The sequence below is a fragment of the Eurosta solidaginis genome, chromosome 4 (assembly GCF_040869045.1).
Source record: "Eurosta solidaginis isolate ZX-2024a chromosome 4, ASM4086904v1, whole genome shotgun sequence".
Lineage (NCBI taxonomy): Eukaryota > Metazoa > Arthropoda > Insecta > Diptera > Tephritidae > Eurosta > Eurosta solidaginis.
In genome coordinates, this window is record NC_090322.1 from 9116983 (window position 1) to 9131478 (window position 14496).

Genomic DNA, 14496 nt, shown 5'->3' on the forward strand with positions numbered 1-14496 from the left:
AGGCAATTCAATTTGGAACTTTGTTTAATTTCATTACATTTCGCTGATTTTATCGTTTTGGCCACATTTATATTTTTATTGCTCTTTCAACTTCAATCTCTCATTTTTATTTTAGCAAAAACAGAAAACACACTGCAAAAAATGCGTTTAGTCTAGGATGAGTCCGGGATGAGTCGCAATGGAGTATGCGACTAATGCCAGTTTTGATCTCTTTGTATGCGTTCAACTGTTCGCTTTTGTGAACGATGGGACCAATCTTCTTTGTACCCATATGGAAACGTATGAAGACTAATCTCAAAAAGTGTTAGTTTTCGTATGGTACGAGGATAAGTACATTTTAACCTCAATATTTAAGTCGCAATCATCAAGTCGCCAACTCATTCCAAGATATATGGATCGTCGATAATGGAACATATGGTCCAAGTCATATAAGTTCCGTATAGGGCTGCGCTTTTTTTCTTAAATAATTCGAATCAATCACCTATAATCTTTTTTATTTAACTCACTTCGTTGCCGCCAACTGTACCCAAAAGGGACTAGAGGATCAATTATGCCCCAATATAGACAAAAGAGATCAATCGCAAACCGCTCTCTTTAGGGATTAGTCATACTTTTTTTGCAGGGCAGTGTTACATTCGCCAACAAAGAAATATTCATGCATATCTACATTTATATATATTTACTTGTTTATACATGTATTCAAAGCTTTTCAGCTCTGCACCATATCCACACACATACACATTGAAAAAGTGAACTTTTATTTTTGCTTTGGTAAGCTTTCTGCTTACTATGTATTGCATATTTTTAGGCTTGATTGTAAACATATCCAATACATACATACATACTATGTAATTGGCTAGAAGCATTCAAATGCCGGAAATTATTTGGGAAATGATTTTCTGGTAAAAATAAATTAGTATTACACACACATAATAAATTTGTAGTTTATTTGGAAATTCGTTAATGCTGGAATACTAATTTAAGAGCTAGTTGCTCATAACACTACATTCAGTCTATGTGAGGTTTTTATTGAATGACCCGGCCAGTTCAATCTAGTTGCTTATATGACGCCTCTTCTGGTTTCTCTGAAATAGACATGCAATTTATAGAAACTAATTAAATACTTGGCTTGTTTCACTTTAAGACTGATCAAATCATGATTTTGTTAAATTGGAGACAATTTTTATGGCATACAAAAAATATCAAATCGGCTCCTAACACAATTTCAATATTCTCTCTCTTCCTCCTGTGCGTGTTTTTTTTTATCTTTAATTATCAGCATAGAGCACAGTTTGTGTCGCTCGGAATTTCATTCACATAAAAGTTTTTTCGTCAAAAAAGATTAAAGCAAAATATCAAAAAAAAAAATATATATATATAATATTTTGCACTCACTCGCTAAAAAAAACTAGCTTGCCTACAGCAAGGCAATCAAGCTAAAAACGCAACAACCAACAACTCATTGCAGCAACAAATAAAACTGGCAAAGTTTTTGCGTTTTCTTTTTTTAATGCTTTTCAACATCAAATTGGTTGGCAGACTTGACTTTAAGTTGCGGGAGTTTTAAACTAGAAATTGCGTGGTTGGTGCTCTCGCCTTATGCGATCACGCGATCATTTTTTCTCTCATTTATCTCTTTCTTATCTTATTACCTTGTTAGTTATTCTATTATTGATGTAAAAACAAAAAAGTTCTCTATTTGATCAAGAAAAAGCCATTAAAACAAATAAAAAAGAATACGTGTATTAGGGCGGGTCAAATTGTATGGGGAGAAAAAAAACTTCAGGTGTGCATCCAGTTTCTGAATCTATGGGTCATACGGAGTAATATTGCCCATGGGACCATAGGTCTGAAATGAATTTCGAGCCTCCCTAATCAAGTGAGACAATTTTGATATAAAATTTTCTAACAAAATTAGGGAGGCTCGAAATTTATTTCAGTCCTATGGTCCCATGGGCAATATTATTCAGTATGACCCATAGATTCAGAAACTGAATGTGCCTTTTCAACAATAAATTTGACCCACCCTAACGTGTTTACATTTTCTGCAGGTTTCTCGCTCCGTTCATTTGCTTGATTTGTTTGTTTTTCCATAGCAATTGCATACACAAAGGTGCTTTATGAAATTTTGGCTACGGCAACACATGCCGTAAAATGAATTGATAATTTTGTGTCTAGATTGTGAAATAATTAACACTTTTTAAAATTTTAAGTAAACAAAATTTAATAAAAATAAAAGCTGAAAAATGAGTTTACCAAAATTGTATAATTAGAAGAAAAAAATGTATTAAATAAAATTAAATTCAGAACAACGTTAAATTTTTATTACAAAAATAAACAAAACAAAGTAAAAAAATAACCAAATTGGCTTTAACAAAATGCAAAGAAAATAACTGGGATTAATTTAAAATAAAATGAAACCAAGCAAAGTTTAAAATTAAAATTGTAAAATGTATTAAAAAAAAAAATTAAAAAAATTAAAAGAATTAAAAAATAAAAAATTTTAATTAAAAAAAGAAAAAATTTAAAAAGGAAAACTTCAAAATATAGACAAATTGAAATAAAAGAAAAAATTTAAATAAAGGAAAAACAAAAAAGGAACAATTAAAGATTAAGATTAAACAAATATTAAAACTAAGAAAAATTAAATAAAAAATTGAAAGTAAAAACAGTTTATTAAAAACAAAAACTGCAAAAAAGGGTTTAACAAATAATTAAAAATTAAAAGAAAACTGTTAAATTTATACTACAAATATGTACAAAAATAAACAAAACATAGTAAAAAAGTAACAAGTTAGCTCTAAAAAATGCAAAGAAAATAACTGGGATTAATTTAAAAGAAAATGAAACCAGGCCACCGTGGTGTGATGGTAGCGTGCTCCGCCTACCACACCATATGCCCTGGGTTCACACCCCGGACAAAGCAACATCAAAAATTTTAGAAATAAGGTTTTTCAATTAGAAGAAAATTTTTCTAAGCGGGGTCGACCCTCGGCAGTGTTTGGCAAGCGCTCCGGGTGTATTTCTGCCATGAAAAGCTCTCAGTGAAAACTCATCTGCCTTGCAGATGCCGTTCCGAGTCGGCATAAAACATGTAGGCTCCGTCCTGCCAATTTGTAGGGAAAATCAAGAGGAGCACGATGCAAATTGGAAGAGAAGCTCGGCCTTAGATCTCTTCGGAGGTTATCGCCCCTTATATTTATTTTTTATTAAACCAGGCAAAAACAAAATTTGGGAGAAGGCACTCAAACACTTTTTAAATCAAATAACTTTTTAAATAAATTTTTGCCTTGTAATTTTATTTTGTTTACATACATTTCTTATCTTAATTACTTGTTTAAATTTTTTTATTGTTTTTTTTTCTTTTTATTTTTATAAAGTTTTTTATTTTTATTTTTTTTTTATTTATATTTTTTTTATTTTTATTTTTTTTATTTTTATTTTTTTTTTTTTGATTTTTTTTAGTTTTCATTTTTTTTTTTTTTACTGTTGTGTTTTAAATTATTTTTACAATTTTTGAAACATAAATTTACATTTAGTTTTTATATTTTCATTTACGTTATTTAAGTATTTCGAATACTTTTTTCGCGAAATTTGCAAGATTTTTGTTTAATTAAAATGTATTGGCAATTTCGCAACTGACGATTGGCCCACATAAATAGCCTTCTGTTACAGCCTACTTAATTCTGCCTAGGCACACAGCACTTATTTACAGATAATTTACTCAAGTTTCAGACCGGAAATGTGTTTTTCAATGCTTCATATTTTTTATCGTTTTATTTGATTTTCATGTTGGACAGCGCATTAAATGTGGAAGTAAAATATGTTGATTAACATTCTAAGCCTTCCCACTTCCGTCTCTTTCCTTTATTATTAACTCTAACAATTTACATATATATAGACCAACATTTGTAATTAGCTTAATATTATTACTTTGCATCAACATATTTTTTTATGGCTGCGTGGAAGTCAACAATAAATTATGTGTTGTAATGTTCTAATTTTTATTTTAAGATATCCGATCTTCTGCCGCAATCTCAAACGCTATTCAAGTAAAACGCGTTTACTAAAGCAATTTTGTTATTCATTGGCGATTTTTTTATTTTACTTTTTCTCTACTTTCTTAATAAATTGGCCTTTTTTCTAATTTGCCAATCAATATCTGTTCAAACTCATTCAACAACTATTTGTTGTTGCTTTGCGTTATAATAATTCCTGCATACCATGGCTCTTAAGGCTAGATATGTACACTGTGTGTATGTATGGAGCTGTATCAGCGCTGTCAAGTCACAAAGTCAAGTCGCGCTCACAAATTAATTTTGCTCACAGACAGTGTTGCCATGATGTACGAGTATTTTTTAACCTTTTTTTCAAAGTGATGGGTTTTTAAAATTTTGGTTTAAGAGGCGTTGAATGATTCCAGTTATATTCGGTGTAGCAGAAAAAAATGTGTGTTATAAGAAACCCGATAGATAATATAGAAATACAAATTTAGAATTTTTTAATATAAATGTATTAAAAATTACAAAAATTCTTAAAATCGATAAAAATTTTAAATAAGTAAAAAACAAGTATACAAATATTTTAAGAATTGTGAAAGATGTTAAAAATCGATAAACATGTTGAGAATGGGTTGTATGATGTTGAAAATCGATTATATATTTGAGTTCGATAAACATGTCCCTCATCGTCATCATCATTAACTGCGCTTGGCACTCGCAGGTGACTGTCTCCTTACAATAGCTCCTGCAACTGTCGTTAAAAGGGATTCCCATTCTCTTCGCGTTTCGGCCAAATGACCAGTGTCCTGTAATGGCGGAAGTGATCCTGAATATCTCTTGCCTAGACATATTCAGTAGGGACTCCGTTGTTATCTGGTTTTAGTCTGGCCATATTTACTTGATGAATTTGCAAGTAACCGTAAGATATCAATTGCGGTTTTCTTGAGATTGACAAGAATTCCACTTTTTATTGAAGACAGTGGATGGTACACGGTGACTGCTGCAGAAGTGTCTAATGATGCACCGGCTTTTGACAGTTCATACGCTTTTTCATTGAATGCAATGTTCCTGTGACCGGATACCCAAGTGAGCGTGGTGGCAGCAAGGTTTGTTGTTTCGCGTAATGCCCTCTTACAGTTTTCGACAGCCTTCTATACGTTCTATACGTATAAGTATAATAAATAGAATGCTTCTCTAACAGGAAAAAAGGTATTCTGTATAACTCAGCTAGTATCTTCCAAGCAGAGATTGGAAGACGGAGGGATATTGCGACTTTTAGTTGTTCGAAGAAAACCCCCGCACCAATACCGCAGCCCATTCGAACCCGTCAGTGTAGAGTGAAGTTACGCCCTCTTTGTAAACTATGTCGGCTGGCCAAACCCGTTCCTGAGGTAAACCTCGCCTGGAATTTCTTGTCAAAGTTCAATGTGGGTGATAGATAACTACGTTGTGGAGTATTCTTAGGATAACGCTGTGAACATACGGCCTATCGTTCCAGTTTCTAGACTGCCTAAGTCTGATGGCTGAGCTAGTAGCTGTCAAGCATAAGTAGAGGTCCAATGGCATATGGTTAAGGATAACATTTAGCGCCTCCTTTGCAGTTGTTCTTAGTGGTCCTGTTACCCCCACGCATCAAAAAAAGTAATCGATGTATTTTTAACACTATCATATTTAGCTGAATGAATATTATACTTATGTGATTTTAGAGAGATCACGTCACATGTTCAGTGTGATCATAACGTCACGTCCACACTGTTTCCACATTGTTTTCTATTCCGACCACCTTTGTATGTTCCAAAAATCAATAAATTAGGCACGAAACTATTTTACCTGCGTGGCAACACAATTGATATGTGCACGTCCACTAAAACTGATCAATGTGGTCTTTACGTCCTACCTCTGTACCTGTCTCCCTTCTCAAACAACAACTTGTTTCCAGCCTGCGCTTCAAGTCGCGTTCATGTTGTTGTTGCTGTTAACGCTCTAGCCGTCACTGCTGCTGCTGTCAGTGCACGGACTTTTAAAAAGAGAATGTTGGTAGACGAAAAATTAAAATAGTGGTAGAAGTTGGTAGATTTTTGTTTTCAAGAAAACAATAGCTACATTTTATATTTGTACAAAACAATTCATATTTTATTGTAAACAAATAAAGCACGTTTCACGGAAATAACACTTAATAAAAAATGTAAACAAAACAAAAAAAAATCATGTAAATTTGTATATACATAGCTAATGCCTATATCAAACTTGCTTTTTTCCTGTATTTTGAGCTTGAGATACTGAGGAAACTTTACCGATACGTCTCATTACAACAATTTTCCAATGCACCGGTATATTTCTGCCACAAAATAACCGACTTTGGTATGTTATCGTTTACTTAAAACTTTTTTTATTTTCGTTGTTGTTTTATTTTCGTTCAAAATTATTCATAAAAAACTGATGAAAATATAGCAGGAAAATATTTGCGAGCTCATTTACTACATTTATCTCATAAACAAATTTATTTCTTGTTTGAATTTGTCCACAAATTTTTCAAAATAAGAACCGAATTTCAACAAAAAAAATTGTCAGAAAAAACAAAAGAAAAATCTAGTTCCATATGGGTGTTATTAAATACAAGGAACAAAATCACCTTCTACAAAGTAAAATTTTGTATAAAATTTTATTAATTTAATTGGAATTGAAATAAAGTCCGTCCGATACAATACTATTTTATTAATATTTGATTGGAAATGCTTGAAATTTTTAATCCATTACGCTTGGCGGATTTTATGTCGTTCTGCGGCTGCACTACTGTGAGGTAATATTGTTAAGGAGAACATTTATTCACTCAAATTTTCTTTTAGAAGACTCTTTTTCAGTTCCCAATTTTATCCATCCTTTAAGAATATCGTCGGAAAATATCTTTCCTATTATTTCCTTATCATATAACATTAATGATCGCCATTTGTTGTTAAGAATTTCCATGGATGTCTTGTGAAATGGAAGAGCTTTAAGTAAGAGAACAATCATTGTCATTTGACTAGAATTAATATTTTTTTCATCAACATTTTCCAACTTTAACTTTTCGTCTTCGAAATTGAATCGTATCTTAATTTCCTTACAAAGCCAAATGTTGGTAAATTTTTGGGCTTTGGTGGTAGAAGTGGTAGAAAATGAAAATGGGCTAAAAAGTTGGTAGATCTACCAATAAAGTGGTAAAGTCCGTGCACTGGCTGCTGTCATCCACCAGCGGTGCCATCGTCACCATGAGCACCCTCATTGCCTACGCTCGTCACCTCTTCAACGCACACTTTACAGTTTAGTTTACTTGTGAACGTGCTACGAAACAGTGGTGTATTCTCAATTTTTTTTCGCTCAACGTGTGATTGAGAATTCGGCATAATTAAACAAAACGCGAAGAAAAAGTAGTGCTGCGCGTATTTTTAAACAACGTCGTCCAAAGCAATAACGAAAAATATACATAATTTGTGGGAGAATCTACAAAACGCTTTATTACCCTCCTCCCGCCAATTTTGGTATCGGTATTTGGTTCTTCAGCCGTTCAACATAGAAATTTGATGTTTTTTCAACGCAAAAACGTGGTGTTTTTAAATTAAGTATTTTAAAAATTAATCCATGGGTTCAAACGCCAAATCAATAATCAATTAAATCCTATTGTCCAACCCTTGGCCGCCTTTGTACGTTGCCCATCCGTTCAAGTTTTTATTCCCCAAAAAGTTTCGTAAACATTACGAAAACGGATCTAAAGCGTCGTCGTCGCTCTAAAGATCATCGATGTGTCTGTGCCAGTAAAATTCGAAATTGCATAAGCGAAATTTTTCTACAATTAAATATAAACACGTACGCACAACAACGTCGTTCGCATTTAAAATTCCATAAAAAACGAAAAAGGCGCAAGAAGAAAAAGTAAAGACGCCTTACGAAGACGCACAGAAAGTGTAGAGAAAAAAAAACGAAAATAAAAACGACGAATAGACGCAGTGAAAAGTTGCGCTATTTTGGGAAATTCTCAACGCATTTTGCTGTTTCGGGTAAATGTAACAAAAAAAAAAAAACAGAAAATTCAAGAATAATTCAATAGTTTTGAAATCGATATGCATTAAAAATAGGGAAATTAGGGACAAATTTGATAATCGTGTATTCAATATATATATTTATACATATTTTTTTTAGAAATTACTTAATTATGCCAATTTCTGTAGTAAAAAAATTTTGCAAATACTCAACTCTGTGCATTTGTTGTTCTCTTTTCCTAAGCAGGCAGGAAAATTACACATTCCAAGACATTTTTAGTTCCATTGCACAACGTCCTCTAAAATAATTGCTGCTACAGCTTCTCACAATCACCCGATCACCCTGCACAAACACTCTCTTGCTCCACTTTAGGTAATTAAATTTCAACCTTAAATGCTCAAGAGACACTACCTCTTGAGCACAGCAACACTTGACTTACGCATTTGCAATTTCTTATTTGTTTCTCCTCAACGTCTGTGGTTTCTTTCTGACTTGAATGTTAATGGAACTTTATCGTATACTCAAAATTCTATAAAAGCACACAACAATTTTGGTGTCAAAGCCGCACTTTGTGTGTTGTTCTATATAGGTTAGATTGAGCTGGTCCGAATGAATGAATCCATAGTGTTACCAGAGGTTTGCTCAACGACCAAACTGAAAAACCCTAACAAAAAAATCGGTCACTGTTAATACAACAACAACAGGACCTATATTATAAAATTTCTTGACAAATGCTGGAAGATAGGACCTGTGGTTTTTCTGTATAAAAACCAAAATAGTGTTAATTTCATTCACAAGATGTGCTGAAAAAAACTAATTTAAATTATTATAATAAAGCAAAAATTTTATGTTGCTTCGACAGGGACTTGAACCCAGGACGTTATGATAACGCTTCCATCACACCATTGCGACTTGCTGTTCACATCTGGCATAACTCAATACAACAAGTAACAGCCTTGATTCCAAAATTAGTTTTGATATCACTCCTAAAAGTGTTATACTGTACAATTACACCAAATGCAATGTGCACTATTTTGGTGCTAAATTTACACCAAAATAATTTTTGATATTACTCCAAAAAGCATCATTCATCATTTATTGGCGCTTAACCGCCTAAGCGATTTTGGCCGTTTTGTAACAATTCACACGAGCTGCCCTTGATTCGCGATAACCGACACCAATACGGGGCACCAAGGGAGGTCAAGTCTTCTTTCATATGCCACTCCCAACTGAGTGGATGTCTTCCCTTACCCTGCTTCCAAACTACAGTGTTGACTGAATTCTTTCTTAGCTGGAGCGTCCTCGTTATTTCACATAACATGACCTAGCCAGCGAAGCCTCTAGGATTTGATTCGTCGCGTAAAGCTCATATAGCTCATCGGCATCATGAACATGACCATAATTCTTCTGGAGAACTTTTCTCTTGAACAACCCAAGCGCCATATCATATTCTCTTGAAACCGTCCATGATTCCTAGCCATATATCAGCACACGTATGATGAGCCACCCGTAGAGCGTGATTTTTGTTCTCTGAGAGTGTGGTTACACTGCCCTTTATTTTTTTTTTGTGTAGTTTAACTTTTTCTATATTCAAAGCCACGATCTCCAAAAATTAACGATTTTCGATGCTATCGGCTCATGAAAATTAAATTATCACCAATATTGGAATTCATTATCGTCATCTAAATTGTAGTATGTTCATATAGAAAATCATATAAAATAAATTTCAAAATACGTATAAAAATCCAAAGTGCCGCTCAACACCACAAAATGCGGCAATATTTGCACCTCCTTCATTTGCACCGGTCTTCTGAAATTTTAGATGCCAGCAGCGACGCACTCTAGCACCAAAAACAACAAGAAAACAAACAAATTTATGAATGGAAAATTTTCTGCAACATTCTGCACTGCTCGCACAAGTTTTGTATTTCTCACTCTAACCTTATTAGCAAATTTGTACCGGTTTTTTTTCCATTGTTCTTGTTTTGTTTCGTGATGCTATTTTCGTTTCTGCTTTATGACGCTTCTGCGCCCATTTGACTCCGGAATATTTTTTTTAAAATACTCTACGTATATGTTAGTATATATTTTGGCCAATAAGTCGCGCGCCCGCCTTTACACTGTACAATATCATGGCAATTTTATCTCCAAGTTGCTCATGATCATAACTAGGGATGGTACGGAGATATTTTTCCCGGACTCGGTTTTTTTTTTCAAATTTGACTTATCGAATTCGAAACCGAAATCGGAAGCCATAGAGGCATTCGTTTTAAAAGCAACATTTGTTCTCTTAATAACGTTGAAACGTAACCAGAATTATATAACGTAAACTTCTTTTATAACTCCGATTCAAAGCAGTCGAAACCGTAATTGGTTTCAATCGAATACTCCGAACTTGCGTTGTCGAAATTGAGGCTCCTTAACGTCCCTAATCAAAGCCATTCACTTTTCATGGCTGGGACAAAGCAAGGTTTATCTCAATTTCTGTATATGATTGTGATCTGGTAGATTTTGCGAACGCTTCGCTGTTTTGTATTTCACTCGTGAACGCTTGCTCCAACGCATGACGCGCCTTCACATTCTATTATTGAGCCAAGCAATTCATATTTTGTGTCGCGCACACAGATGATTGTGATTTGCAGTGTCTTCACATTTGCTTATCACGCCATCGTGCCCTTTTAGGCCAGAGTCTTGCTTAGCTAGTTGTTATTTTACATTAGCTGTATTTCGTTGCAAACTATTACAATTAAAACACTAGCTAGCTTACCGAATTGCATGGAAAGAAACAATAAAAAGTAATCGAGTTGGCTAAGCGGTTTCAACTGAAACCGCTTAGGTAATTGTCAACCTGATTGATAGTGTTGTATAGTATTGCATATTTAAAAATAGGGCACTATTGTGAACGAGCGAATGAAATGAACATACGAATGTGCAGGAAAACAAAAATAACAAAATAACAGCGTGGCGGCAGGGTGACATACATACAAACAAACACACGCATTTCATGTATTTTGTTTTTGTAATTCTCTGGTTGAGTGTCAAAAACATACTGCGCTACAAGTAGAAATGTCAAAGCAGCTAAAAATAGTAACCATCTGTATGGTTTTGCCATAATGAAACTGTTTAGCTAGTTGAAGCGTTTTTTTCAAGCACGCTTAAAAAAAAACCTATTATTTACTATATAGTTTGGCAGCTTAAATTTCGGGGTTATGTTGCGAATAGAGTGGAAGGCACTCGAATTCAGTGAAAGAGACACTCGAATGGAATGGAGTGGAATCAAGAACAGTAGGAAGAGCAGAGTTGCATAGGATTAATATAACTTCAATCATTGCATCAATATTAAAGATAAATTTAAAAAAAATAATTAAATACTTGAGTATAAGCAAACATTTTCTTTCAATTACTGCAATTAAGGTGTCCTAGATGCTATATACTCCAAAATTATAACATTTTATGTCTGTTTAAAAATGTAACTTCAATTTTCCTAAGATTTCCGTAATATGGCCATTAGTGATGTTTGTTTTGTGTGCAAATTTTGAGCGATCAGCTGTTAGTTGAGCTACTTGGTAAAGTTTACAATAGGTGTATTTTTTTCAAGCGAGCTTGAAGAAAACGCTTCAACTAGCTAAACAGTTTCATTATGCCAAAACGATACAGATGGTGGAGGTTTATCAGCTAATTGTTACTTTTTTTCGCTGCTATGACATTTCTACTTCTAGCGCAGTATCTTTTTGACACTCAACCAGAGAATTACAAAAACAAAATACATGAAATGCGTGTTTGTTTGTATGTATGTCACCCTGCCGCCACGCTGTTATTTTGTTATTTTTGTTTATCTGCACATTCGTATGTTCATTTCATTCGCTCATTCACAATAGTGCCCTATTTTTGAATATGCAACACTATACAACACTATCAATCAGGTCGACAATTACCTAAGCGGTTTCAACTGAAAGCGCTTAGCCAACTCAACTCGATTACTTTTTATTGTTGCTTTCCATGCAATTCGGTAAGCTAGCTAGTGTTTTAATTGTAATAGTTAGCAACGAAATACAGCTAATGTTATTTTACCTCAAACTTCACAATTCCAGTCACTGCAATAGTTAATCGCTGCAGAAATTTCTGGAAGTTAAGTTTCGCTGTCCTGAACGTCACCGGCAGAGCGTTTGATATGACTTTGCATTTTTTCGTTTATCAATTTTTTCATTTGTTCAACTTTATTCTTAACCATGCACACTTGTACAAATAGTAGTGATCTATAAATTTCTTGGGCCGTCTAAAATATTTCGTTTTAGCTTTATTCTCCGTTCGGTGTTTATCGTAACTGCTTTCTATTATGTTGCGGTTTAATTGGCCCATAGAGCCCATAGTGTTACAAGAAGTTTCTTGACCGACAGAGGGCACGAGCTCAAAACTTGCTCCTCCAACCGGCACTTCCTACATCTGCTATCACTAATTAGGCCTTATTTGAAAGCAAGTGACACCAGAAGGCCCTGTCCAGTCAGAATTCCCGTCGGAGCGTTATAATTATGGAATTCCCTAAAACCAAGCAATTTCGGTTCAATTTTATTCAATCGGGTTAAGAGCTCCGCAAGAGAGTTGCGCAGAATGTAGCTGTGTCACGGAAACCGGATGATCCTAGTCTTTAAATGATTTGAAGCAATCCCAATAGAGTTCACGACTCCCAGACCTTGCTTTATCGTACAATCCATCATATATATAATCGCGGTGACTTTTTCATATAGGCACTACTGTCTTTCCCTTCCAACTTCGACCCATCCGTGAACCAGTTCGCTGGATGGTGCACTAATAGGGGTCCTCACTCCAAGCCAACCTCATGGGAACTAATTCAACAGGAGGCAGTTTTCGGTACAATAGTCTAGCCTGGGATAAAGTCAATTATAAAAAAATTGGTAGTAGCCCAAGTTAAAAGTGTCCATAGCCCATTTCACTATGCCTGATATGAACCATAATATTCAGATCCCTGCAGGTTTTCTCAGAGCGCCGCTTTTTCCAACCAGCGCTGTTCGCTGTACATACACCAACATTTTGTTAATTCCGTGCTCGGCCCTTTGGCGACAGACCCCAGCTTCTGCCACTGGCCACTGTACAGAAGTACGCAGTCAATTTAATGTTGGTGTTCGTAGCTCCTCTCATAATCACAGTGTAGCAAGTCATCAATCCTCAACGTTTTTAGACATGAGCAAGGCCCATTTAGACGTAAAGTGCAGTGGTCTTTAATAGGTAAAACTAAGGCTCAGACTGCAGCTGTCTTGAGCTCTGCAACTAGGCGTTGTCTGATAAGACAAAGTTTATCTACTTAGTAATGCTTGTGCACGATTTCAGTTGGCTAATTATTTCAATCGCTCACACTTATCAGCAGTTATCAGCACTTATTGATTGGCTTCAATCACTTTTTATACTCAGCTGAGCCGAGCTCACAGAGTATATTAATTTTGTTCGCATAACGGTACCCCGTAACGGCATAAACTAATCGAGATAGATATAGACTTCTATATATCAAAATGATCTCGGCGAAAAAACGTCTGTCCGTAAACACGATAACTTCAGTAAATTTTGAGATATCTTAATGAAATTTATTTATTTATTTATTTAAATATAGTAATCTTTGAAATACAATGTTTCTTACAGACTACATAACGAATTAAATATATTTACAAAATAATTGTTTAAGTTAAAAATTCATTTAATTGTAATTTGAATTTAGATTTTCCAATTGGGAAATCTATATTCAAAGAATTTGAGAACAAATTAAACTCTCGTAAGGTTCTGATGAGAGGAGCATAATATGCATAGTTAGTTCTCACGCATTCAATAAAAAACAAATCATTACTTCTTAGGTTCCTCTGTGGAAGTAAGAAGTTAATTCGTTCTAAAAGAGTCGGAGCGTCTACTATGCCTTGAATTTAGTATGTAAGTTCCTGGGCACTCCTCTCAGATCGCTATTTAAAATGAACGTAATCGGACTATAACCACGCCCACTTTTTCGATATCGAAAATTTCGAAAAACCGAAAAAGTGCGATGATTCATTACCAAAGACGGATAAGGCGATGAAACTTGTTAGGCGGGTTGACCTTATGACGCAGAATAGAAAATTAGTAAAATTTTGGACAGTAGGCGTGTCACCGCCCACTTTTAAAAGAAGGTTATTTAAAAGTTTTGCAAGCTGTAATTTGGCAGCTGAGTATGTAATGATCGGTTACACCCGAACTTAGCCTTCCTTACTTGTTTTAATTTGTTTGTTTAGTAGTGAATATCAAATGTTATCGAATTATCATTCAATATCAATCAGCACGATGTTATCGATGGTATCTACATAGCAAAAATTATTTTATACAGATTTTCGCTCGTAATAAATCTATTACATAATAAATTGAGTCAGTTTCTGTTGTTAAATACTTAAATATTTCGTCTTCACATCTCCTTCACCCACTTTCTGTTAAAAATATTTCTTTC

General features: G+C 34.3%; 1 protein-coding gene across 2 annotated transcripts in view; it reads left to right on the plus strand.

The window, feature by feature from the left end:
• Positions 1-7314: 7314 nt before the first annotated feature.
• The window catches only part of sgg (shaggy), a 183438-nt gene continuing 176256 nt past the window's right edge, over positions 7315-14496 (plus strand). Inside the window, exon 1 of one of the 2 annotated variants that reach the window (XM_067779988.1) lies at positions 7315-8035. The gene's annotated coding sequence lies outside the window, so the exon portion shown is untranslated. The remainder of the gene's footprint in view (positions 8036-14496) is intronic. The other variant, XM_067779991.1, reaches the window with a different exon arrangement.